A 27,370-nucleotide genomic window follows, 5' to 3' on the forward strand; every position below is an offset into this window, starting at 1 on the left:
ACACCTTGCTTCAAGCAGAGACGCTCACTTTTCATATGCTGCAGTTATGTTCAATATTTACTTTCTTGAAAACATTTTTCTAATTTAAAAAAAATCAAAAGCTACATTTTTCAGGAAGCCAGCTAAGCGTCCTAAGTAGAGGTCAGCCTATGAGAAGCTGGGGTGTGGAACCAGGCACGGCACTGGATGGCTAATAAAAATTCAAGGTGCACTGACATAGGAAAAAATAAGAACTGGATTGGCAGGAGGTACCAAGCTCCTCCTTAGTTATTATGCTCATTTTGGTCTCAAAGTCTTGTGTTCTTCTTGAAAAGAGAACAGAAATTCACAGGTATAATTTCTATGTAGAGCAGAACCCACCGTATGTCAATCACTGGGGAAGCCACATCTTACCGATCTGACTATGGTCAAAGAATCCTATCTTAGAAGGAATGGGACAAAGGTTAGCTTGTATAGGAGGCTCAGTTGGTTAAGCGTCCAACTTTGCTCAGGCCACGATCCCATGGTTCATGGGTTCTAGTCCCGCGTTGGGCTCTGTGCTGTCAGCTGGGAGCCTGGAGCCTGCTTGATTCTGTGTCTCCCTTGCTCTCTGCCCCTCCCCGACTCACAGTCTATCTCTGTCTCTCTCAAAAATAAATAAACATTACAAAAAATTTTTAAAAAAAGTTTTGTGACTTAAAAGAGGTAAGTAAATTTCACTTATTTAAAAAATTCACTTACCTGGCTTCCTCAGCCTACTATTCACCTGGGTGAATTCTTGTCATTGTTAAAAACTCAGCTCATTTGTGGAGCGCCTGGGTGACTCAGTCGGTTGAGTGGCTGACTTCAGTTCAGGTCACGATCTTGCAGTCGGTGGGTTCAAGCCCCAAGTCTGGCTCTGTGCTGACAGCTCAGAGCCTGAAGGCTGCTTCAGATTCTGTGTCTCCCTCTCTCTCTGCCCCACCCCTGCTCATGCTCTGTCTCTCTGAAAAATAAACAAAACATTAAAAATTAAAAAAAAAAAAAAAACTTAGCTCATTTGCAACGCTTAAGGAAGCCACCCAGAGTGGGTAAAATACCTTCTCCTCTCATCCCCAAACATTGTCATATATTTACACCACATATGCACATGTACCCCATGGCACTCGCCATTTTTTACTATCATTCACTATTATTTACTATCACCTTCTCCTGAGCTAGATATGCACTCCTCAAGCCAAAGTCTATGTTCTATTTATCTGTATCCTCAATCCAGACAGCAGGGCCAGAGTACTGAATATGCATTTTTTAACTGCACTAAAATAATTTTACATCAAGAGCCACAGACAATTGACCCTTTTTTCTCTAGCCAACTTTCCTTGATTCATGGGTGGGTTTTCTACCACGCTTCATCTTTTAGGTACACGCAGATGATTAAATGTTAACGCCTGTTAACAAGATTATTTAGTGATAGAGAAAAATACAAATGGAAATTAAGTTAAAAGTCTAATGGGCAACGGGCATTAAGGAGGGCACTTTTGGGGATGAGCACTGGGTGTCATAGTAAGAGATGAGTCAATGGTTCTCCTGCTGAAACCAAGACTACACTTATGTCAACTAACTTGAATTTAAATAAATAAATAAATAAATGAAATGAAATGAAATGAAATGAAATACCAGTTTTTAAAACAAGCTATAATGCCTAGGTGTTTAGAACTGGTCTTTATGAGTGTATATATTTACGTTACATTTTAATAAAAGTGACTTAGGTCAAAAAAAAAAAAAGTCTACATACAAAGCTGTGCAGACTTCAATCAACATTTGTGAAAACAGTTACACATATTATATATGAGTGTATGAATTATATGTATACAGACTGAATGTATATATGCACTTATATATGAAAATGCATCAAGATGGTTAGCAGTGTTCCTATGTCTACAGACATTTTATAAAATATATTTCTGAGACTTCCAGTTTCCAGCCTGGCATCTAAGGAGCTCAGAAATCACTACTCTGTCCTAACATCAAATGAAAAACGAAGCATACTGGGGCACCTGGGTGGCTCAGTCGGTTAAGCGGCCGACTTCAGCTCAGGTCATGATCTCGCGGTCCGTGGGTTCGGGCCCCGCGTCGGGCTCTGTGCTGACAGCTCGGAGCCTGGAGCCTGCTTCAGATTCTGTGTCTCCCTCTCTCTGACCCTCCCCCGTTCATGCTCTGTCTCTCTCTGTCTCAAAAATAAATAAACGTTAAAAAAAAAAAATTAAAAAAAAAAAAAGAAAAAAAAGAAAAACGAAGCATACTGAGAAATCCTTCTTGGATCCATCCAGGAAGTGAGGTCACGGGGCAAACCGCGACTCCCAAAGCTGGAGAGACCATCAGACAGATACAGAGACTCACAACTTACAGGAGCAGAAACCCGCAAGGGAAAACCTCTGCAGAAACCAGCGTCCAGGCAAGAAACCCTGAACTGGGATTGATGAATTTGCTGGAGGTTTAGCATGGAAAAGTCTACAAGATAAAAACTCCAGGGGACCCAGTCATGGGGTGGGGGAGATCCCCTCCCTGTTGTGAGTTTCACCTCCAGAGGCTGGACCACATTCCCACAGTGAAGACTGGAGAAGTCCCCTCATGGCTTCTGGCAACGGGAGGGAGAAATGGGGCCATTCTGAAATATGCCAGACCATTCTGTTCTTCACTAGACCCATCGTCAAGAGAAACTATTTTGCCAGAGCCAGAGCCTCAGTGACCCTGAGGAAGGGAAATACCTAACTTCAGTCATCCTGCCCCACCTAAGCAAGGAAGAGGGAGACAGAGGGTCCCCTGTGAAGTTCACAGCCAATGGGTGCAGGCTTGCTAACAGACTGAGACTGCACGTAACCTGTACCTGACCACCACATTACGAAAAACCTCTTTACTGCTGCTCTTTTACCCAGCACAGCATGCCCAGCTTTCAACAAATAATTATAAGGCATACTGAAAGGCAAAGCACACTTGAAGAGACATAGCAAACCTCAAAAACACACTCATACATTGCAGGGAGGCTGGTCCAAACAACGATGATTCATATGCAAAGGGCGCTACAGGAAAAAGCAGACAACACGCAAGAACAGGTGGATAATGTGAGCAGAGAGATGGAAATCCTGAGAAAGAATCAAAAAATGCTAGACGTCAAAGAAAACCGCCCTAGAAACGAAGAATGTCTTTGATGGGCTCATTTCTATACTGGACATGGCTGAGCAAAGAATCTCCAAGCTTGGGGACATCCCAATAGAAACTGAAAGCTGAAAAACAAAGGGGACAAAACTTTGAAAAAGCATAACAAAATATCCAAGAACTGGGGCACAACCACAAAAGGTGTAATATGCAACCTGAAACTAATGTAACAATTGTGTATCAACTATGCTTCAATTTAAAAAAAATTATCAGGCAGTTGAGGCAAGAATTCCAAATATATATATATATATATATATATATATATATATATAATGTACAAGCAATGTGGATACCAAGGGGAGAAGAGAGAAAAGGACAGAAAAAATATTTGAAGCAATAAAGACTGAGAATTTCCCTAAATTAATATCAGACACCACACTGCAGATCTGGAGAACAGTCAGCGTAAATGGGGGAAAAAATTATACTTAGGCATAGCATATTCAAACTGCAGAAAATCAAAGAAAAAAAATCTTGAAAGAAGCCAGAGATGGAAAATAAAAAAATAAAAAAAATAAAAAAACTTCATCTACTGGGCACCAAGGTAACCATTGCATCAACCTTCTCCTCCGGAACCGTGCAAGCAAGAGGTGAAATATTTGGAAGGTCGAGAGGGAGAAAAAAAAAAAAAAAAAAAAAGCAAGCACCAGCCTGGAATTCTGTATTCTGAGACATTATCGTTCAAAAGTGAAGAAAAATGCTTTCTCAGACACACAAAAATTGAGGGAATTTGTCACCAGTAGACTTGCCTTACAAGATACAGATTAGGAGACGTTTTTCAGGGAGAAGGTGCTGGATGGAGACCTCAGGGGCGTCCCAGGTGAAATGGAAGGCTCCCCCATACACTCAGCGGAAGGACAGACCCGAGAACGAAGCCGCCACTTCAGGCTGCAAGGTGGCAGGTTTAACGCACAAGGGGACTTACCTACGAGGCTTGTCTTGGGTGGCCACAGGACCAGTGCATCTCTGCGCCCGTCCTGAGCGTCACCAAATCTCTGCCATCTGCATTCAGCGCGCCGTCCAGACGGTCTCAACAGCACCTTTCTCGAGACTCCGTCCTTGAACGGCTCCCACAGCGGAACGGCAAGTGGGCCGGATGTTCCACGAACAGGGAGGAGCCTCGGATACCCCGGGTCAGGTCAAGGGGCAACCAGGGGTCACATCCGTGACGACTTCCTCCTGCAGAAGGAAATTGATATAGGTCAGAAACTCAGATCTACATAAAGGAAGGCCATTAGAAAAGGTGCAAATGAAGGTAAGTAACTTTTATTTTTCTTACTCTTAATTGACCAGATAACAGTTCGTTAAAAATAACAAGTGGCAACAATATTCGATTTTGGATGCTCATTATTATTAACGTAAATACATAAGTATATGCAATTGCATAGAAAAGCCTGAGTTTGTGTAAGTGAGGTGAATGACAGCAACGATACATGGTACAAGCAAGGCACAGGAGGATGGAATTAGGAATATTTTGTTAGTATAAGGTATTTGCACTACTCATGAAGCAATATAGAGTTATTTGAAAGTGGGCTTGGGTTTGTTGTAAATGTATATATTACAAACTCTAGGGCATCCACTTAAAAAAGAAGTAAAAAAAAAAATAAGTCTAATTGAGATGCTAAGAAAGGAGAGAAATCAGAGTCATATAAAATGCTCAGTTAAAACCACAAATGACAGGAAAAGAGTGGAAGACACAAATACGGGAAGACCAAAAAAAAAAAAAAAAAAGAGTAAGGACAATGCATAGAAAATGGAAACAAATATAGTAGATATTAATGCAACTGTATCAATAATCGCTTTAAAAGTCGATGGTTAAATACACCAATTAAAAGATAAAAATTAACAAAGTGGATCAAAAAGCAAGATTCAACTGTATGTCATTAATAAGAAAGAAATTTACTTTAGATATAAAGACACATATAAGTTAAAAATAAAAGGAAGAGGGGCACCTGGGTGGCTCAGTCGGTTAATCATCCAACTTCGGCTCAGGTCATGATCTAGCAGTTTGTGAGTTCGAGCCCTGCGTCAGGCTCTGTGCTGACAGCTCCGAGCCTGGAGCCCTCCCTCATTCACGCTGTCTGTCTGTCTCTCTCTCTCTCTCTCTCTCTCTCTCAAAAATAAATAAACATTAAAATTTTTTAAAAATAAATAAATAAAAATGAAGTCTATTTTGGGGTGCCTGGTGGTTTAGTCGGTTAAGCAGTTAAGTGCCTGACCTCGGCTCAGGTCAAAATCTCACAGTTCATGGGTTCAAGCCCTGCGTCCACAGCACAGAGCCTACTTGGGATTCTCTTCTTTCTCCTTCTCTGTGCTTTCGCCTTCTCCCCTGATTGCTCACTGTCTGTCTCTCTCTCAAAATAAATAAATAAAAATTTAAAAAATAAACAAATAAAAATAAATTATATTTATATCTTTCTGTATTCTCCAGATTCCCTATAATGAGTATGTGTTCCTTACACATAAACAGATAAAACATGTTAAAATTCTCTCATTCTCCTTTTCTCACTATCAAAGAGGAGAAAAATCAAACTCATGCATTGGGCTTCTTCAAACCTCCTGCTTGAGTTGTTTGATGAGTAACATGCTCCTATTCTCTGGCACTGATTGAAATTGTTCTGCACTAAAAACACTGAGAAGAGAATTTCGACCCTCCCAATCTGTCATCTTCCTGGGTTTCTGCTCCTAGTCCTCCTGCCCCACAAACCCAGAGGATGATGAGAAGTGTGACTTCGTCGCACCGTGATGCATAATGCAAAGCTCACTGATTTGGAAGGAACTGATTCTCTAAGTGCAGCAGTCAGTTAACAGAGTATTACTATTTTCATGGCTTTTCTGTTCATGTGGACTTCTGAGTCATAGAGTAGAACGCAAAGGCTGCTGAAAGCTACAGTTTTGTCTGAAACTGTTGAGTGACGAGTGGGACCTCATTTCACATACACAGGTCATCACAGACTCTGAGAGACCACGATGTATATTTAGCCAGGAAGCGTGTTTCCATGGCAATCTTACATTCCTGTGTCTGCCTTTCTTCCCCCACCGGTGGCTTAAGTCCATATTGAGCCTCTGCGAACACTGCCCATCTGCAATGCAGCTGGGGCCTCTGCTGCTTTCTTTATGGGCCACTCATAATCCCGAAAATTAGGCCAAAAACCCAGACAATAATGTTCACAGTATCTATCTCGTGATTGCTCGCCATTTGTGAAGAGACGCTCACACGAAGATTTCACAAAGAAATACATTATTGCATTATTTGTAGCAGCAAAACACTGGAAATCACCATAACATCCAACAAGAGGGGATTTTGAAAGCAAATCGTGGTGAGGGCACATGCTCTGAAACCATTAAAATCACTCCCTGGGAGAATATTCAATTGTAGGAGGAAAGCGTATGATCAGATTATAAAGTGGAAAGGCAGGGTCTCCAGATAGGCCCTACAGTATGATCCTGATTTGGGGTATTTAAGAGATGGGGCAGGTACTCCCAGAGAGTTGATGGAACACGGTTCCACCAAAGAACCACGGCTGGGTCTTTCCATATGATCTCACCACCAACCCTCCAGTTGTCCAGCTGGGCTCCCAAGTGTTGTTGACCAATGAAGCAGACACTGGCCACGCAAGGTAATTCACATGGAGACTAGCAGTGTCTCCGGGAACAGATGGATAGCACTCATGCCAGCTGATCAATATGCCAAAAACCCACTGGCTGATCTCTGTGGGCGTTTCGAGCACAATGGCAGGGAGGGAACACCTACTTAGCTCCTTGGCACTGGTAATACAAATACTTACTCATATGGGACACAATGGTCACCGGGCCCTGACACAGCTCCCCAAGGCTCCCCACGGCCAGCAACAGATGGTGTTCACTAAGGCAGAGTCTCCGTGTGGGGTCCTCTGAGGGCCAGCCCTGCCCACATCTCTCTTGGCAAGGACTCTGTGACCCCACAAAGCCTTCCCCCAGGCTGGGGATTCCTCATCTCCTGTGAGAGAGGGAAACCTGGCACCTATTCATTCCCTTCTATCTGTTTACCCCCAGTCAGTGTGATGCACTGAACTCATCAGGACATGAACTTTCAAAACTTTCACATCCCAGAGCTGGACATTCAAGGCTTTTAATTCTGACATGAGTTTCACAAAGCAACTGTCAAACTTCTAAGAAGTGATGGAGTGGAGGGAGGAATGAAGGATGGCCCCAGGGTAGAGTACAAGGGAACGCAGTGGGGGAAGGTACCTACACTAGTAACTCCAATTTATATCCCATCACATAAATCCATGCATCGAATAAATGCTGGGAGAGTAATATACCCTTAACAATCATTACAATTGTTACCTCTGCGTAGAAGTGTGAGAGATGCCTTTCAGCTTCTTCTACTATTATATTTTTTTAAAGTTTCTGCAATGAATATATATCATAAAAGAAATGTATTTTACATTAGGATTAGCTTCTGATGGCAGCTTGCTATGTGAAAAAAAATCACAGTCAAAATTGGTTCCTTTAATTGTCTGCTAAACACAGTACTCAGCCATACACTGAGCCATCCAACCAATAACTCTTGTTGGCATTGGGACAAAGTTATGGTGTCAGCTAAGCACAGACAAGGAAGTCAGCTTGCATGTACGCTCCATACTGTATGAAAAATAAGCTCTAGAAACACACACATATAGCTGAATTTGCTTAAGTCGATGCACTTATAATGCAATCACACCACTCTCAGAAAATCACAAAAGGCTATATTAGAAACTTATTACTCAAAAGGGGGCACCCGGTGGCTCAGTCAGTTGAGCATCTGACTCTTGATTCGCCTCAGGTCATGATCTCGTGGTTCCTGAGATCAAGCCCCACGTTGGGCTCTGCACTGACAGCGTGCAGCCTGCTTGGGATTCTCTCTCGCGCTCTGTCCCTTCCTCTCTCTCTCTCAAAATAAATAAATAAACTTTAAAAAAAACATATTACTGAAAAAAAAGTTGTTGAAGAAAATAGAATAACTTCAATACCCAAAAGATAAAAACCTGTGATTCAAGGGGGTTATATAATCCCTTTTTAATTCCTTTCTAAAAAAAAAAGGAATTGCATCTGCTAACTATGATACTTATTAAATACAAATTAAATAAATCACTATCCTGGTCTGAAGAATAGACATAACCTGACAGAGTAAATGCCCTTTCTTTTTTTTAATGTTTTTAATGTTTTTATTGATTTTTGAGAGACAGTGAGAGACAGAGCATGAGTGGGGGAGGGGCAGAGAGAGAGAGAGAGAGACACAGAATCCAAAGCAGGCTCCAGGCTCTGAGCCGTCAGCACACAGCCCAACACAGGGCTCGAACTCACAAACCGCGAGATCATGACCTGAGCCAAAGTCGGAGGCTGAACCGACTGAGCCCCCCAGGCACCCCAGATGCTCTTTCATACTATATACCAGCCAGGCTGGATGGACAGGAACTTACCAGAACAGGTCCAGCCTGGCTGGAATGGGACTGGCCAGATGACACATGCAGAGTGTGTTGTAAATATTTTCAGATCACGTAATTCCGGACAAGGACACTACAATACAGAGAGGGTCTGCTCCAAGCCCCCACCTAATGGGTGCAGACCAGAGGGTCAGAGAAGCCAGCCACCGACCCAAGTTCACGAACTAGCCTGGGGTTCGTGGGGACAGGACTCCAGGTCTCCTAATATCCACCCTGAGGGCATTCTGAAGCTGTCTCTTTTTTTCGCAGAGGAGGAAACTGAGAAACAGAGCAGGTGGATGATTTGAAAATATGGGATAGGAAAAGCATATAAGCAAACCTAGCACACAGAACTCAAAAATCATTTGTTCAATGAAGTTCAGCATATGCTAAAGGCCTATTTTGCTCAGATGTGGATTTTTGTAAGCAAACACATGCTTATTGTAAAAACTACTGAAATATACAAAGAACAAAATTAAAATTCTACCCCCTCTATCCCACCACTAGAGTAAGCCATTATTGGCCATAATGAACAGTTTGAAGAATTTTCTTCCAAATATTTCATTTATATATGTAATATATATTATTTTATATGTAAAAATTATATCTACAATATACATATATTATGTATTAAATAAATACACACTATTTTATGTTTATGTTACACATAAATATGTGTATGTTTTATGTTTATGTTACACATAAGTATATATTATTCTACATATATATATAAATCAGTAATTTTAAACAAAAGTTGACACATAATGCCTACTGTTCTATATCTTTTTTTTACTTTAATATATGAGAGACATTTATCTATGTCAGTACATATGGATTGCCTTATTTGTTATAATGTCTGAATAATATTGGTTCATCTCTCTCACACTAATGTTCTCCCTTAAAGAACAGGGTAAATAAAGAAATTAAAAAGGTCATTGTGGGGATGAACATTTTATAAATGGCACTAGGAAATTTGGAAACTCATTTGGGAAAATAGAAAATTAGATCAATTCTTCATGCCATACACTAGGATAAATTTCAAACAGATCAGAGGTTTAAATGTAAAATATGAAATCAGAAGAAAACAAGGGTGAATATATCTAACCAGGGAGTGGAGATGTCTTCCCTAATCATAACAGAGAATCCAGGAACAGTAATATAAAAATGGATCAATTTGACCACATAATTTTTTTCCTAATGGTCAGGCCAGAAAGGGGGAAAAAAAAAAAAAGAAAGGGAACCTATACATTAAAAAGACACTAAAGAGATAAATCAATAAAATATAATAAATGGACCTTGTTTGCATCCTGATTCCAATAAACCAAGTATAAACACACGTACCACACATACACATGCACATACATATACACATGCACACCCATGCGTACACATAAACATGCACACACATACACACGAGCATACATATACACATACATATACATATACATATACATATACATATACACATGCACACATACATACAAATGCATATAAATATACACAAGCACACACATATACACGCACAAGCACATTCACATACAGACACGCACTTGTGCATATGCACATTGTTACAAGACCATCAGGAAAACTTGGGACACTATTGACTATTCAAGATTGGAAAGTAGTAAATTTATGTCATTTAATGATATTACAGGACTTCTGTCAAATCACATATTTTTTTAAAGACAGTGATTAATATTTGCGAATAAAATAGCATGTCTAAGATTTGCTTCAAAAATAATCCAAGGAGTAGGGTGGGAAGAAGCAGTTGGCAGTATAGATGAAATTAGAATCGTCGTGGATTTTTATCATTATTGAATTCGTGAAATGGGTACATGATGGCTCACCATATAATATTTTTCTTTTTTGTATACATATTTTTTTTCATGTTTATTTATCTTGAGAGAGAGAGGAAGCAGGGAATGGGCAGAGAGAGGGAGAGAGAATCCCAATCAGGCTCCATGCTGTCAGCACAGAACCCAATGTGGGACTCAATCCCACAAACAGTGAGATCATAATCTGAGCCAAAATCAAGAGTTGGACACTTAACTGACTGAGCCAGCCAGGCACCTCCTTTTTTGTATATGTTTAAGTTTTTCCATGCTAAATTTACATACTTGTAAAAACTACTGATACAGTGATACAGTTGAAAAACCCTCTCCTGGCTTCAGTGCTGCTACTTAACTGAGTGATACTAGTCAATTACACTACACTAGCCAATTGTATAATTACAATCACACACTGCCTTGTTGTTCCAGTATTCCGTGTCCAGTTAGATTTCAAATCCTTGATAAATTGTTTTGTTCATCCTTTTTCCCCAGTGCCTCCCTTGGAGTAGGATTAGATGGGGGAATATTTCTCAAATGTTTCCATGTGCAGAGAACTTAGAGCTTGCTCAGCACAAATGCGGACCACTGGTTTTAGTAAATGTTTGATGTTTAACAAATGTTTGATGCCTCTTTTATACAAATTTTGGAAATCAAATAAAAAGAGAAGTGGTTTCCTCTTTGGGAGGTGATGGACATGTTTATGGCTTTAATGATAGTGATGGTTTCACAAGTGTGTTCTTCTCCCCAAACTCACCGAGTTGTGTCCATTAAACACATACAGCTTTTTACATGTTAGTCATACCTCAATAAAATGGGCTTTTTAAATTACAAATTAAATTATGTTTTTAAAACAACACCAAGTGGTGGGGCACCCGGGTGGCTCAGTCTGTTAAGCATCCAACTTTGGCTCAGGTCATGATCCCACAGTTTGTGAGTTCGAGTGCCGTGTCGGGCTCTGTGCTGACAACTCAGTCTGGAGCCTGCTTCGGATTCTGTGTGTGTGTGTGTGTGTCTCTCTGCCTCTCCCCCGCTCACGCTTTGTCTCTCTCTCAAAAATAAATAAACATTAAAAAAACAATTAAAAAAAAAGAACGTGAAGCAGTTTCTCCCTAGATGCTACTTTCCCTGCCTTGTTGGATGCTACAGTGACCAGAAATCACATCTGAAAGTCAGAGGGTAAATGTTTCTGGGGGAGATGACTTTGAAAACAGACCATTTTCACTCTTTCATGGACTATGGCTCTAGAAAGTATTGTTTCATTTTCCACCGCAGTGTGTGAATGTGGATGTAGATTTTTTTTTCATATCAAACAACCTATCTTGTTTTTCTTCATTCTTTATCAAACAAGAGAAGAAAATCATTAACTATTGGCCGACAGTCTAACTCTCCACAAGCAAACCCTGAACCACAGTTCAGCCTACTGAAAGAAATCCTGCTATCTTGTCCTGGGTGTTTATCCTAGAGGTATTTTTGCCTCTCGTGTGATCATTTAGACCTCTAATTTACACTATGCAAGATACTGAGATTCAATCAGTATCTCTTGTTTCAAAGACAGAAGTGTACTATCTCGCCACCCAAAACAGTGTGCTCATTGGGGAAAAGCAGTGTTGCCCTAACTGTGTGCATCCCCTGTCAGCATGAGAAGATGATTTGTTCTTATTCACAGTTTTCAGCATTTCCTTCGATGCTTAGTGAAGATTAGGAGTCATACGGTTAAGTTAGTCTTAACCAATTACTCTTTGTGAGAAAGCATTTTGTGGTTTGACACTCGAGAGCCACCTCCTTGATTCGGTTGACAAAGCTCTTTCTCACTGTAAGCCAGCTGGTGTTCCATCAGTATTTTTCCCAAAAACTCTCCTTACCTTGACATCATGGCCCACAGAGTATGACGGATTACATTTTTAAAAATATTTCCTCTTGGGGAGCCTGGTTGGCTCAGTCGGGTAAGTGACTGACTCTTGATCTCAGCTCAGGTCACAATTTCATGGTTCATGAGATTGAGCCCCACCTTGGGCTCTGCGATGGCAGCACAGAGCCTGCTTGGGATTCTCTCTCTCTCTCTCTCTCTCTCTCTCTCTCTCTCGCTCTCTGCCCCTTGCCTGCTCGCTCTTTCTCTCTCTCAAAATAAATAAATAAACATTTTTAAGAATTCCTGTTGAAACATGCAATTTCAGTAATAAACAAAATAAAAGGTCATCGCACACTTCTTCATATACATACCATGGTGACCCCTAGTCTGCCCATATAGTGGGCCAAAAGGCAGCCCCCAAAGATATCAGGCCCTCATCCCTAGAAACTATGAATGTTACCTTACCCAGGAAGGTTTTTGAAGATGTGATTCAACTGAGGATCCAGAGATGAGGAGATTATGCTGGATAATCCAGATGTACAATGTGAGGATGCAGGCAGGGATCGGAGCAATGCTGTCACAAGCCAAGGAAAGCATGAGGTGCTTACCAGTGATGCAAAAGCATCGGTGGTTATATGTCACAGGCAGCCACCAGGAGCTAGAAGAGACAAGGGGCGAGTCTCCCCTAGAGCCTCCAGAGTGTGGCCTGCCAACACATTGGTTTTCAGCCCAGTGTGACTGGTTTTAGACTTCTGGCCTCCGGAACAGCTTGTGGTCGCTTTTTGCAGTGGCCCCAGGAAATGAGTACCTCCCCTCCATGGCTATATGCAAATGTGAAGTCAGATGCCTCCCTGAATTCTCGGGCAGTGCACCTGCTCTTCCACATTGTGCTCTATTGGTTTTATTCTGCCTGCAACACTGTCGTAACACCGCCATTCCGTCAATAGCTCTCTCCAGGTCCTGCAGCACACAAGTTTGTCATGAACTCTTTAAGATGTTTTTTCAAGCACTCTAGCAGTAGGGTAATTGTGCTTCTTTTTATTTGAAGAGTGCTTCTCTAAATGATTCCTTTGTAGTATTGGTCTCTCTGTGATGAAATTAATCAATTTCATAAGAAAAACCTCTCTCTCTCTCTCTTTTTTTTTTTTTTTTGCAATTTTCTGGGAGAAGAAAACTTGACTGGCTTGTGCTTTGCAAGAAAATGATACACAAGCAGCTTCAGTGGTTTTATGTCACTATGGGAAAATCTCTCACCCGATGCATGGGGTCTGGGGGCAAATGAATCAACAATTCATTGACATTCAACTTTCAGATAGTTATCACTCCATCCCCTTTTTTGAAATCATATTTTTAACTTCAACAAAGTCAATCAACTACATATTTGATTGTTTTTGCCTGCAAATCTGTCCACTATTCAAGTTTACAGCTTTATTATGAATTGTAGCATCGTTCGATTTATTTTTTTGCCTCAAAACCCACCAGGATTGGTATAAACACTTGACAAGTGGCCTCGCAAAGTTAAATATTTGCATCCACTCTGATACAGTGGTTTCACACCTAGGTTGATAAAGAAACTTTTTCATCAGGGCCACCACTGGGTGGCTCAGTCAGTTAAGCATCTGACTCCTGATTTCAGCTCAGTGGTCAGGATCCCAGCATCATAGGATCCAGTTTGGAGCCTGCTTGGGATTTTCTCTCTCCATCTCTCTCCAAACAAATAAATAAACATTTTTAAAAAGAAAGAAACTTTTGCACCCACATGTATACCAGGAGACATGAACAAGAATGTCCAAGCAGCATGATTCATAGGAACAAATGAGTTGAACAAACCAATGCCGTGTCCGCTAAGAGGAGAGTTCGGTAAATGGATCGTAGTATACGCATAAGTTCATTCTAATGTATAAATATGTACAGCAGAGAAAATAAACGTATCAGAGCTAAATACATCAGCATGGATGAACCTCAAAAAGTCCTGTGAGAATAGAATCATTATTGGGAATATTTTCCAACCTAAGACTAGTACTCGTTCTTTTTTTCTTTATTCAAAATGAGCCCCGTCACTTGTCTGGAAACGTGATTATGTTGTTTCTTGCAAAAAGAATTCATACCTACCGACCAGGCACCAGGAGAACTCAAAAGGTGACATTATTTTGATAACCTCATCAAGTTCCAGACTCCATTCCTCAGGCAAGGAATTTAGACATCAAGAATCAGAAAGAATGTCATCGTTTCTCAGGAGTGATCTCACCTTAACACAATTTTTGGAGACAAGTGAATAACTCAGAGTGTCAGTTTATTAATTTATAATGAGTAACATAACGACCACACTGGCCAAAAGACTCAAACTTATGGGATGAATGAATTAGAACACAAGTTATCAGGGGCGCCTGGGCGGCTCCATCAGTTAAGCATCTGAGTCTTGATTTCGGCTCAGGTCATAATCCCAGGGTCAGGGGATCAAGCCCCACATCTGGATCTGCACTGAGTGTGGAGCCTACTTGGGATCCCCAATCTCTCTCTCTCTCTCTCTCTCTCTCTCTCTCTCTCTCTCTCAAACTTAGAAAAAAACCACAACTCATCAGATAGTTTCTTGGTATGCATAAAATAAGAACAGGGATACTTAAATGTAGGATTGACAAGTGGAATGCATCTCAGTGGGAGTCCACCTTCCACAGGAACCAGGAGAGTCAACTATTCCCTAAGCCCACCCTTCCCCTTCTCTGTATCAGTCTTTCTTCATACAGGGAGCCAGGAGTGGGTTGGGCATGTGCCTTGGAAGAAGGCGGACACAGTCCGTGGCTCGGCAGGCGTGCAAACTGTAGAGCTAGGCCCTCTGAGCTGGCAATCCGTCTCCGCCACTGTCCAGCTGCGTGACTTTGTTTCTGTGCCTGTGTCTCTGTGCGTTGTTGAGTTAATACACATAGAACAGCATTTCATCCAGTCAGCAGCGTGTCGTAAATGTTCTATAAATGCTGACAATTTTTTTCCAAAATTGCGGTCACATCTGGTAGCCCCACCTCCTCGAAACGGTGCCCTAGTAACCTTGATGAGGAGAGGTGACGTTGAGAATAGCCTTTTACTTAACACCTGTGATGTACAAACACTGTCCGGGTGCTTTGGATATACCTCATTTAGCTGCGACAATAAATTCTCTGCTGTTTCCATCACAATCTCAAAACAAGGAAACTAAGATTTAGAGAAATAAAGAACGTTGCCCAAGATTATACACGTGGTAAATAGTGGAGCATAGATTTGAAATAGACTCTTTATGACTGCAAATCCCTTGTTCTTCCATTTCCTTTGAGCTTGGGGTATCCTCCAAATCCCTGCTTAAATGTTTAAGACGAACAATCTTACAGTTCATTCCATGGGTAGATAATCCCTTGTAGCATGAATTTTTCTATTCAATTTTCTTTTTTTATTTCTTTTTAAAATGTTTACTTATTTTTGACAGAGAGACAGAGAGACAGAGTACAAGAAGGGGAGGGGCAGAGACAGAGGGAGACTCGATCCAAAACAGGCTCTAGGCTCTGAGCTGCCAGCACAGAGCCCGACATGGGGTTCGAACCCATGAAATGTGAGATCATGACCTGAGCCGAAGTCAGATGCTGAACTGGCTGGGCCACCCAGGCGCCCCTGTATTTAATTTTCCGAATGCAACCTCATTTCCCTTACTCCCAGATTTGCAGGAGGGCAGGGGGCTACCTCACTGCTGCTTTCTCGTATCTGCTCAAAGATCACAGAAAGCAAGAGAGAGAGAGAGTACGTCAAAATGAGCCTTCAGAACTTATTATGAAATGTATCTCATCTAAAGAGTTACATTTCCCTCAATGACCCCCCTGTGCCTGGAGCTCCTGGGTTGTAAATGAACTAAAGATTTCAAAGACTAAAAAAGGAAAGTTTGGGCCACAACCTCTTCACTCCAGCAGCGAGGCCTCACCGGTAAATTCAGTGATGCTGATAGTCAGATTGAAAATTGTTCATTGCATTCGTCAGTGTCCGTTTCCCAGATTTAACATTCTGACTCACAACTTTCCCGTGCAAATGACCAGAAAAGAAAAGTAACGCAGAGACCCCAGCATGTGTTTCCTGTTTGCTTGTCACAGATGCTAATTCATCCTCTGGGTCTCCACGAAGCCATGGACCCAGGAAGGGGCTTGGTCTCCGTGGAATGTGCATAACTCAGAGCCCTAACAGGTGCAGACACTTGGGAAAATGCTACAGAGCAAGAGAACCGTGGAGGGGCATGCACACAACGGCTGTGTTCCTCCATGAGTCTGAAACGGTGGGTCTGGGCTCAGCTTTAAAAATTATTAGGGAAGCCAATAAAATAAAATTGATATATCATATCATATCATATCATATCATATCATATCATACCATATCAATGTAATGAACCTTGCCTTTAAACCTATTTCCCAGTACAAGTTTGGCCATCCCCAAAACGCTTGAAAGCAGATACTCTTTTCCCTATTTGACAGATGAAGGGGCAGAGGTTCTGTCCAGGGGGACGGAGCAGTTAAGGTGACATCTGGGGTCCGAGCCCAGCTGAATGTCCCTGTTACTGCCCGTTACTGCCGTTTGCTCCCGCACATCCATGGCACATTCCAAGCTCTGGGTGTGTGCCAGGCACTGTGCAAGGGACTCGCAGAGAATGGACGCAGGACACAGTCCTTGAAAGACAGACCGCTGAGGGATCCAGCAAAGAAGCAAGCACATTGAACCCCCTGCAGTGATTGCCACAACAAGGCGTTTCTGCCCTGGGGCCAGGGGGTGGCCTTGGAGCTGGGGCCTGAGTGATGACCAGGAACTGGTTAGACTGAGCACATGTCCCATGAAGGCTTTGAGTCTGGGGTCCCAACTAGAAGAATCTCCAATTTGATAGCCCAAACCACAATGTTCCAGGACTATTTAGGGCTCATGGGACTCACGTCCTGCACATTTTCATGCTCTCAGGCAGATATTCTTTTTTTTTTTTAACTTTGTTTAACGTTTATTTATTTTTGAGAGAGACAGAGCATGAGCAGGGGAGGGACAGAGAGAGAGAGGGAGACACAGAATCTGAAGCAGGCTCCAGGCTCTGAGCTGTCAGCATAGAGCCCAATGCGGGGCTTGAACTCATGAACTCTGAGTTCATGACCTGAGCCAAAGTCAGATGCTTAACTGACTGAACCACCCAGGTGCCCCTGTCAGGCATATATTCTTAAAAGAACTATCCTTTCTAGAAAAAAACCTGTATATATAACATACATATATTATGTATAAGTATGTATGTGTATTTATATACATATTCATATGTACATATATGTGTGTATAAAGATATAGAAATAGAGATATAGATATCAATATGTTACATAAAGGACAAAAAAAGCTATTAATTCACTGAGTACTGTTTTTCTTTTTTTATTATTGTTTTTTTAATGTTTATTTACTTTTTGAGAGAGAAAGAGACAGACAGACAGAGCACGAGCAGGGGAGGGGCAGACAGAGATGGAGACACAGAATCTGAAGCAGGCTCCAGGCTCTGAGCTGTCAGCACAGAGCCCAACATGGGGCTCAAACCCACGAACTGTGAGATCATGACCTGAGCCGAAGTCAGATGCTGAACCGACTGAGGCACCCAGGTGCCCCATCACTGAATACTATTTTTCCATATAGAACATTACCTAATCAATTTTTTCGGTTATGCATCAACCAATCACTTGTTTAAGAAACACTTAAAAAGTATTTAGTGAGCATCTGTATGCCAAGCATTGGACTAGGCACTGAAGATATAGCAATAAACAAGATTTCTGTCTTCATGATGGTGTGTTCTAATGGGAGAGGCAGATACAGAACCTAAATAAACAAGATACTTACGGATTAAGATAAATATTACCAAGTAAACAGAGTATGAGAAAGAGGAAAACAGAGAGAGCCACTTTAAGTAGTTTCCTTGGACGAGGTGATGTTTGAACTGACACCTGGCAATTTCAAGAGCTGGGAACAGCACTCCGGGAGGAGGAAACAGCAAAGACAAAGGCCCAGAGGCAGCAAAGAGCTCCTTGTATTAATTCTCTGGTTATCAACCTTAGCTGCCCCTTAGAAGAACCTGGAGGGCTTCTTAAAAAATACTGATGCCCAGGCTTCACTCTAGTGCCAGATATTTTTTCTAAGTGCTCTGGTGATTTTGAAGTGGAGTTAGATTGGGTATCACTGTGTTAATGGATCAGAAAGGATGCCCATGGGGACGATGCACAGTGATGGAAGGTGGGGGTCGAGGTTGGGTAAACACACAGATACAAGTCCTCGCAGGACCTTGTGTGTCTTGGGAAGGAACTTGAATTTTATTCCAGGTGTGAGGGGAAAGTGTGGGAGCCTTTTTCAGGGGCACATCCTTAACTGATTTGCATTTCTAAAAGGTCTCCCTGATTAAAGTGGAAGAGAGTGGAGAGTGGACTGCAGGGGGCAACTTTGGAAGGAGTAGAACCAATGAGGAGGCCGTGGCAATATTTGGGTCAGAAGCGATGGCTTGAATGGGAAGGTGGTGGCCGAGATGGCAAGCAGCAGAAACAACAGAAATTCTGGAGATTGGATGTGGACGGTGAGGGGAAGATGGAAATGATGTGTGACTCCTCACTCTGAAGCCTTAACAAGGGGGGTGGTGCAACGCATTCTAACACCAAGCACCTGGAGTGAGGTCAGATCGCGTGGGTTTACAGCACGACCCTCCACAAGAGTCCCTGCGCTGCAGACCCCACTCCCCACTTCTTGACAAACTGGCTGCTGTCTACTTGGAAGTTCTCAGTATCCTTCAGGTTCAGTCATTTGCTAGAAAAACGCACAGAACTCAGGAAAACACTATACTTCGTTTTATCATACAAGATGCACATCAACACCAGCCCGATGAAGAGACACCTAGGGCAATGTCTGGGAGGGTCCCTAACTTGAAGCTTCTGTGTCCTTAGGACCGGTCACCCTCCTGATACATCAATGCATGTCACTAATCAGGAAGCCCACTCAACCCTGGTGTCCAGAGTTTTTACTGGGGGTTCCTTACATAAGCACAATTGATTGAATCCTTGGCCACAGAATTACATTCAGTCTCTAACTCCCCTCCTCTTTCAAGGGTCAGACTGATAGCAGCTGGCTCAAAACCCCAAATCTCCAATCACATGGTTGATATTTTTTTTCATGTTCATTTGTTCTTGTTGTTGTTGCTGGGTTTTTTTGAGTGAGAGACAGAGCGTGTGAGTTGGGGGAAGAGTCAGAGAGAGGAGAAAGACAGAGAGAGACAGAATCCCAAGCAGGCTCTGTGCTGATTGCACAGGGCTCAATCCCACAAACCGTGAGATCATGACCTGAGCCGAAACTAAGAATCATCATATGCTCAACTGACTGAGCCACCCAGGCACCCCCACATGGTGGGGGGTTGATATTTCTGGCAGGGCCAGCCCCTGTCCTGAGTCACCTCATTAGCTCAGGTGCGCTCTGAGGGGCCCCCCATGATCAAGGAAGACACAGCTATCACTTGGGTAAGTCGAAGGATTTAGAGACCCCCCCTCAGGGATGGAAACAAAGATCAGCCAATTCATTCCTGGTGTGGGGCCAGTTACAGCCTTAGAAGAAGTGGGCTTTGTGAGGGTCGGATCTGCATTGTCAACTTGGATTACCCACTAGACTGCCAAGGGGAGATGTCAAGTAGGCATCTGGATGGACAAGACTGGCCTCAGGGGTGAGGTCTGGGCTGCTGCTATATGCTGAGCATCTCAGCATATGCTTGTGGTATTCAAAACCAGCAAACAGGGCAAAATCACTTGGCAAGTTGGCATTAAAAGAGAAGACGATCCAGGTCTAAGCTCCAAAGCAAACCAGTATTTAAAGTGATTCCCCACCTACAGATCTGCTCTTCACCTTTATCCGCTCAGACAATAAGAAATGGAAGTTCGTCCCAAGTAAGACAAGTCCCATCCTTTACATACATGGACGTCTTCAAAAACGAAATGTTACAGGAGAAGAGCCAGGAAGTTCCCACAGTGGACACCAGGCTCAAGCTCATGACAACCCATGTGGTTCATTAGCTCCTAAAACAGACAATAATACAAGGAGAAAAAATGGTAATCCAGAATATTTGAAATAACGCTCGGGATATGGCAAAACATATTCCTTGCACACACGTGAAAGGGTAAAAGGGTAAAAAATGAGGAGATTGTAATTTCAACAGCAGTTTCCTCTTACTAATTATATTACTTTCCATATAGTAACCATGACAAAAAAATGATTGTATTATTTTAGCTTTTCCAAAAAAAAAAAAACCCACAAAACTTGTTTATTCCGTATCCAAAACAAAATTTATTTATTCAATCTTTTTTTTTCATTTTTTTAATATTTTTATTTATTTTTAAGACAGAGAGAGAGAATGAGCAGGGGAGGGGCCGAGAGAGGGGGAGACACAGAATCTGAAGCAGGCTCCAGGCTGTCAGCACAGAGCCCGACGCAGGGCTCGAACTCACAGACCACGAGATCATGACCTGAGCTGAAGTCGGACGCTTAACTGACTGAACCACCCAGGTGCCCCTAAAGTTAACATAAGGGGTGTCTGGGTGGCTCAGTCAGTTAAGCATCTGACTCTTGATCTCAGCTCAGGTCTTGATCTCAGGGTCATGAGTTCAAGTCCTGCATTGGGCTCCACGCTGGGCATGAAGCCTACTTTTAACAACAACAAAAAAAAAGTTAACATAAAACTACTGTAAATCCAATAGATGAACTACCCTTAAAAGCAGTGGCACTTTAGGACCAAGATTATCAGGGCCATCCAAATCCATCCCAAGAGTGATAATAATTAATAATAAAAAGAGCAGTTACCATTTGGAGTTCTTATGCCAACTCTCAGTTAAGTGCTTCCTGGCATTGTTTTATGTAATAACATATTTAATATTTATTGAATACATGCATTTAATTTTTATTTAATAATATGTTTGAGATGTATTAAATAGTAGGAGTTCTTATGCTCCCATTCTACACGTGAAGAAACTGAGGCTTAGGGAGATAAAGTAACTTGCTTCTGTAGAAGCCACAAGTTATTTAACCAAGGTAAGTTAGTAAGCGACAAAAACGTCAGAATGCTGGCCTGAGGGTTAACGGAGGGATGGTCACTGATGTCCTTAAATATGTCCTGGATGCATGACTGCTTCATTGATGTGGGGTTTTCCTGATAGAAATGATTTAGTACAGGGGCACCTGGGTGGCTCAGTCGGTTAAGAGTCCTGCTCTTGATTTCAGCTCAGGTCACGATCTCATGGTTCATGGGATCAAGTCCCGTATCAGGCTTTGCACTGAGCATGGAGGCTGCTTAAGATTCTCTCTCCCTCTGTCCTTCTGCCCCCTCCCTCTCTCATGTTCTCTCTCTCTCTCTCTAAAAAAAGAAAAAGAAAGAAAGAAAGAAAGAAAGAAAGAAAGAAAGAAAGAAAGAAAGAAAGAATTTAGTACAATGTACAAATCCTGAGGAGCTCCTGGGCTTCCCAGCATGAATGAGTGACAACAGCCAAGACTAATGGTCACTCCAGCACACTGAGCTGGCTGTTGGCTTGCAGACATTCAGCAATAGCGTAATGCTATCAGTGGTTCAACGTCAGATGAAGTTTCTGTTAGGCTCTCCTTCTTTCTCCTCTTCCAATCCTGGAGGCCTTCCTGGACTGGAGGTACTCTGCTCCAGGAACTCATCGCTCCTGTCTATGAATGGGTGAGTGAGCTTGGCCACCAGAGAGTAGGTCGGTGACATTGTGTCAACTGCCTTTTATCTGCCAAGTGCCAAGATACCCGAATGTCTAGAGCTCAGGACATCAGATTATGCATAAAAAGTCTTTTATTTATCATTTATTATAAAAGTCTATCATCTAAATAAATAGAAATAGCATTTGTTATAAATTAATAATTTCTTAATCATGTCTAGTAATCAGAACTATCATTTATTAAATGTCTTCTATGCATCAGGTACTTTACAAATATTTTTATTTAGGGGCTCCTGGGTGGCTCAGTAGGTTAAGCACCTGACTTTGGCTCAGGTCATGATCTTGCTGTGTGTGAGTTCGAGCCCCATGTCGGGCTCTGTGCTGACAGCTCACAGCCTGGAGCCTGCTTCAGATTCTGTGTCTCCCTCTCTCTTTGCCCCTGCCCCGCTCGCATTCTGTCTCTCTCAAAAACAAACATTAAAAAAATGTATTAAAAATATTTTTATTTAATCTCCACATCACTCAGCATGGTAGATGTTTTATTCCCCTATGGAGACTCAGGAGACTTAAAATTTGTCCATGATCACAGTGACAGGGCTGGCTCACCTAAATGCATGTACTTTTCCCACACAAATTCTGCCTCCAGCACACCGGGTAGGAATCCCCAAGCTCCAGGCCGAGTTCAGACGTGGGTCTTCATGACTGGTGTCGATCTCTGCCATCTGCATTTCCACCCAGCTGCGGGTAATAAAGATCTCCCACTTATTTTATTAAACTGAATATATTAACATTATTTGAACAGCCATCATCACTCAGTGCTCTGATACAGAGATAGCCTCGGGAGTTATTGACATGCACAGAGTCCTTTGCCTCCATGCTAAACCACGCCACACTGACATGCTTTTGTAAATTTAATTTTTTAAAACTTATTTGCCTGTTTTCATCATTTCCCTTCCTCCTTCCTCACTGTTAGGTTGTAAGTTGCCACACACATTTTGCTGATGCCCTTAATGCCAGCTTCGAGGGCAGGGCTATTGACACTTAGGACAGATAATTCTTGTTCATGTTGGAGGAGGGGGCTGTATCTTAAGATATTTATCATCTTATAGATGCCAATAACAGCTGTCCCTTCCTCCCCAGTCATGACGATCAAAAATGTCTCCAGACATCGCCAAATGTCCCCTAGTGAGGGGGAGAGGCAAAATTATCGCCAGTTACAAACCACTGTTCTAGGTGAATACACACACACACACACACACACACACACACACACATGCTATGCACTTCTAATTTGTTACTTCTCACAGTGCTGCTTAAGAAACAGCAAGCCAAGCTTACTAGACAGAAACACAAATTAAATTAAATAAGTTCTAAGTGATACAGCAAGGAAGCCATGGTAAGTAAGAGGTGTGAGCTTTAGCCCATGAAGTTGGTCATGTCTTTTGCTCAGAGGCCTGTTTCATTTTATCTACATTTTATATTTCCAACACCTTCTGAAGAGAATAGGTCCTCAGCTAAGTCACCACATAAAAGAAAATTTTCTTTTTTTTTTTTTAATTTTTTTTTAACATTTATTTTATTTTTGAGACAGAGAGAGACAGAGCATGAACAGGGGAGGGTCAGAGAGAGAGGGAGACACAGAATCTGAGACAGGCTCCAGGCTCTGAGCAGTCAGCACAGAGCCCGACGCGGGGCTCGAACTCACATACCGAGAGATCGTGACCTGAGCCGAAGTCGGACGCTTAACCAACTGAGCCACCCAGGCGCCCCAAAAAGAAAATTTTCTATATGTGCCACTCCTGTGATCCTGCCTTGCCCCCATCATGTCGCTTGAGTAGTCAGTCTGCCAAGCAAATTGTTATCTATAAATCCCTACTTTTCCTACAACAGATAAATTCTATAATGTCTCCATTCTCCCTGAATCAATACTTGTATTAATTTTTTAAAAACTACGGGGCGCCTGGCTGGCTCAGTCAGTAGAGCGTGCAACTCACGATCTAGGGGTTGTGAGTTTGAGCCCCATGTTGGATGTAGAGATGACTTAAAAACAAAAGTCTTTAAAATTTTTCTTTAACCAGTTAAAACATTACTGCAAAGTTTAGATACCTTCTCACATACCTGCCCATGCACCTGTAAAAAATAATACTTCATTGATTCTTCTTGGCACAGATATCGTTCCCTGTTCAAATTCAGAATCTCAAATAGGCAGACACGATTTAGAAACTTGCTGCCAATGGCATTTTTAGCTACTGACAGTGGCACTCCAAAAGAATGAATTTTTGTCTCATAAGAGCAGTCAATATTTTCCTGCTCTTCAGATGTCATCTTGTAGAAAAATGAAACCATTGGGGGTCATTTATATATGCAGCTGTTGGCACTATTTAGTGGTCCGGGGTTGCTGACGGAAATAAATCCTTACCAACAGTACTGATGGAATTGCTGGGTCACAGAATGCCCTCATCTTCAACTTTAAGATACAATACCAATTTGTCCTCCAAATGGCTGAACCAATTAAAAATTTCAACATCAAAGTTTAACAAAATTCCAATGCCAGTGTTTTCGAGGGGTAGCTACTTCTTACACAAAAGCACGTTCAATTATCCGAATAATATTTGGAAATACTATTACGTTTGACAGTGGTCACAATCTGTGGAGGGTTTTTACCCCTCCAAAGAACGTGTTGATAGATAGGTATGCCTCCATGTGGTATTGGACCGCTCTGCTGAGGAGATATGTCTGTCAATCAATGGTTTGTGCAAGTTCAAGCAGAAAGCTCCAGTATGCCTGATTTGAATCTTGACCTTCTGAGTTCACTCCCAATGAATTCTCTTCCTTACCACTGATTGCTAGTTGAAAAGTGACTTTGATGAGATTTTTCCAGAATTCAAAAACCATTTCCTTGAGTCATGGCTGTACCTGTGGTAGAAATGATTGAGTGGGGCACCTGACTGGCTTGGTCAGTTAAGGATCCGACTTCGGTTCAGGTCATGATCTCGAAGTTCATGAGTTCAAGACCCGCATCAGGGCCTGTGCTGACAGATCAGAACCTGGATCCTGCTTCTGACTCTGTGCATCCCTCTCTCTCTGCTCCTGCCCCCCGCTCATTCTCTCTCTCTCTCTCTCTCTCTTTCTCTCTCTCAAAAATAAATAAACATTAAAAATTTTGTTTAATTAAAAAAAAGAAAGAAATGATTGAGTGACCATCAAAGATGCATGACCCCCTCCATGGAGTAGAACTGTTGAGGAGAAGTGACTCCCAGTAAGCACTATATTCCCCAGGCCCAGCTTCTGGGCAGGACTAGTGCTCACCAAGGAGATGTGAACAGAAGTGATGTTGTCTCATGCAGGCCAAAGCAATTAAGAAATACACGTGTCTTGGGGCACCTGGGTGGCCCAGTCAGTTAAGCCTCCAACTTTAGCTCAGGTCACGATCTCACGGTTCGTGTGTTCGAGCCCCACGTCGGGCTCTGTGCTGACAGCTCAGAGCCTGGAGCCTGCTTCAGATTCTGTGTCTCCCTCTCTCTCTGCCCCTTCCCTGCTTGCTCTCTGTCTCTCTCTCCCTCAAAAATAAACACACATTAAAACAAAGAAAGAAATACATGTGTCTTCCGCAAAATCCCACTCCCCATACCATTGACTGAATGAAAAGAACCCTGTACATGTAGTGGAGGGCAGAGTCACAAGACAGAAGGAGACTGGTTCCTGAATTGCCACATGGAAAGCCTTCCAGCCAGTTTGGATTGGGAACTGAGAAATATATATTTTATTGTTTATCCACTGAGAATTGGTGTCAATCTGATCCAGAAGCTAATACCACCCTAATTAATATAGAAAACATATGCAGCTAAAAGAGACTTTATATTTGAGTGAATTTGAATTCCCCCTGTGTCATAAAGAAGTATATATATATTTGTAGTCCTCAGGTTCACAGACGCAGGAGCCAAAGGCCAAGTGTCTTCATAAAGCTAGCATCTACTCCTTGGTATTTATCAAAAGGAGCTGAAAACACATTCACACAAAAACCCTCACACAGATGTTTATAGCAGCTTTATTCATAATTGCCAACTCTTGGAAGCAACCAAGGAGTCCTTTTGCCGGCGACCCAGTAAATAAACTGTGGTGCATCCAGACAATGGAAAATTGTTCAGCAATAAAAAAGATATGAGCTATCAAGCCATGAAAAAACATGGAGGAAACATCAGTGCATATCAGTAAGTGAAAGGAGCCAGTCTGAAAAGATCTATTTATTGCATGATTCCAACAATATGACATCTTGGAAAAGGCAAAGCTATAGAGACAGTGAAAGTATCAGTGGTTTCCAGGGCTTAAGGAGGAGGATGGGATAAAAGGCAGAGGACAAAGGATTCTTAGGGCTGTGAAACTACTCTGTATATACTATCGTGGTAGATACATCTCATTATACACACGTCCAAACCCATGAAATGTCCAACACCCAGAGTGAACCCTAATGTAAACTATGGACTTTGGGTGATAGTAATGTGTCCAATGTAAGTTCATCAATTGTATCTCTGGTGGGAGATGTTGATAATAGGGGAGCTATGCAAATATGGGGGTAAAAGTACATGGGAACTTTCTGGACCTTCCTCTGTTTTCCTATGAATCTAAAACTGCTCACAAAAAATAAAGCCTATTTTTAAAAATGAACTGGGGGGATAAAAAGACCAGCATCTTTAGATTTTCTCTTAACCCTTCGTGGAGCCAAGGCCATTAGACCACAAGGGCAGTAACATGACAGTACTTTTGAGTCACTGCTCAATACATTGTAGTAGCCGCTAAATATCATTTTCTCTCATTTCCTTGGTTTCTAATCCCTAAGTGAATAACGGATGCTACTTAGACGCTACACATCACGGAGGCATAATCAAATGGAGAGGATATAGTCACCAGCCACTTGATCAAAAGGAAGAACAGAAAAAGGAACCCTACCTGCAAAGGAGGCAAAGGAATTTCTCTTGGCTCAACATAAGCAGAAACACTATGTGCTCTCACCTGATTCTGCTGTTGTCCATAAGGTATGGTGGACCTAACAACTCGATATTGTTTTGATCTTTCTAGAACCCTTTTAAGGAAGAAAGGGCCAGCTCACGACATACTTTTACATTTCCTTATGGATTTTGTTCTGTGTTCACCACTTCGAAAATTATTTTGATAATACAGGTTTTCCAATTTCTCCAAAAGCAATCCCCACAGTATCCCCATACTTGTTCCTTCAGTCGAAGGCTCTGTTCCTGACCAGTATGCCAGCAGAATAGGGTATGTTTTTTAATCTTCATCATTTTTACTACATACAAAAGTGATGCATACACGTTGTTAAAATAAATTCAGGCAATAGAAAAGTATAAA

The 27,370-nt window shown here is 42.0% G+C and overlaps 1 long non-coding RNA gene across 1 annotated transcript in view; it reads right to left on the reverse strand.

Moving 5' to 3' along the window:
* LOC125909046 (uncharacterized) overlaps positions 1-4,242 on the reverse strand; it is a 4,662-nt gene extending 420 nt beyond the window's left edge. Inside the window, exons 1-2 of the long non-coding RNA XR_007453532.1 lie at positions 4,097-4,242; positions 721-964 (exon numbers count right to left, since the gene is read on the reverse strand). This is a non-coding gene — a long non-coding RNA (uncharacterized LOC125909046). The remainder of the gene's footprint in view (positions 1-720; positions 965-4,096) is intronic.
* Between the last annotated feature and the right edge of the window lie 23,128 nt (positions 4,243-27,370).

This window comes from Panthera uncia, assembly GCF_023721935.1.
Source record: "Panthera uncia isolate 11264 chromosome B3 unlocalized genomic scaffold, Puncia_PCG_1.0 HiC_scaffold_1, whole genome shotgun sequence".
Lineage (NCBI taxonomy): Eukaryota > Metazoa > Chordata > Mammalia > Carnivora > Felidae > Panthera > Panthera uncia.